This window comes from Nanorana parkeri, unplaced genomic scaffold, assembly GCF_000935625.1.
Source record: "Nanorana parkeri isolate BGI_ZX_2015 unplaced genomic scaffold, ASM93562v1 scaffold54, whole genome shotgun sequence".
In the NCBI taxonomy this organism is placed as follows: domain Eukaryota; kingdom Metazoa; phylum Chordata; class Amphibia; order Anura; family Dicroglossidae; genus Nanorana; species Nanorana parkeri.
In genome coordinates this window covers 1,213,588-1,214,788 of record NW_017306322.1, presented here as the reverse complement: position 1 = coordinate 1,214,788, position 1,201 = coordinate 1,213,588, and the positions used below count along the sequence as shown (strand labels likewise).

The 1,201-nt window shown below is 44.7% G+C and overlaps 1 protein-coding gene across 4 annotated transcripts in view; it reads right to left on the bottom strand.

The window, feature by feature from the left end:
* The window catches only part of FIP1L1 (factor interacting with PAPOLA and CPSF1), a 58,723-nt gene that overhangs the window by 56,141 nt on the left and 1,381 nt on the right, over positions 1–1,201 (bottom strand). The gene's annotated exons all lie outside the window — the stretch shown is intronic.

The following is a 1,201-nucleotide window of genomic DNA, read 5'->3' as shown; positions in this document are numbered from 1 at the left end:
CCCCCCCCCCCCCCCCCACCAAGTCGTTCACAGCTCCCATCCTGTTCTCGCATAATCTACATCTGTCTTTCCATGGTGACTGGTTTATAGTGACACTAAATTCAGGAGTCAAGCCTCAAAAATGCATTCAAGTACTTCAAATATTAAACACAAAATGTATCTTATTTGTGTATCACTCGGCTATAGATCCTCATATCATCTCTGAATTGGTGCTGACACTGTCCTTCCTTCTGGAGGGTGGCTACTTTTGCCTTTGGCTCCATGCTCGCCTCAGTGATAGATTACAGTCTCTATAGAAATTAGTAAACTAAACATGAGAATGTAATCCATCACAGGAGCGAGCTTGGAGCCAAAAGCAGCCCCCCTCCAGAAGGTAGTACAGTGTCAGCACGGAGTTCTGATATAAGTCACTGACCCCAACCAAGCCCATAGATCCAGACATGACCTGTTCTAGCTTGTTCTGGTTCTGAAAATTGACCCTGAAATCAATGAGTCGACCCAGAGATAGCATTTTCAGTGGGCAGCCTGCATATTTCTCTCACGGGTTTCCTTGAAAAATAAGTTTTCCACAAGAGAATGATTAAAGCGTACAGAAGCCAAAGAATACTTTTTAGTTTTAGAACTAGGGATGCACCGATATATTGGCCGCCGAAAAACTTAACGGCCGAAAATGGCACTTTCTGGCCGATATAGTGGTGCATCCTATTCTCTCCTAACCGCTGGGCGCTGCTCTGTGTCAAAGCGGGGAGGAGAGAAACTATGAGAGACGGTCGAGCGCTGTGGGAGGAGAGCGCTGAGCGGCCAGCGTCTCCCCTCCCACACTGCTCAGCCTGCTCTCGCTCAGCCTCCTGTGACAGCGTGTCAAGAAGGAGAGAGAGACTACAGACACTGTGATCGCTGTTTGTAAATAATTGGAGGACATGGTATGTGTACTATATCCTCAATTATAAATGAATGGGAGTGATCTACTTCACCTCCTGTTCATTCGTGATTGTGGGTATAGTAAACATACTCTGTCCTCATGTTATGAATGAACAGGAACACTCAGTATAGAGGATTCCTGTTCATTGAAAACAGGGGATGCAGAAAAAGAGATTGAGGACTGTGTCCTCAATCTCTTTTTCTATTTTAAAAAGAAAAAAAAAATCAGGGATCTGTTTAGACCCCCAATCATTTCCCGAAGCCCCTAAAATTAAATTTA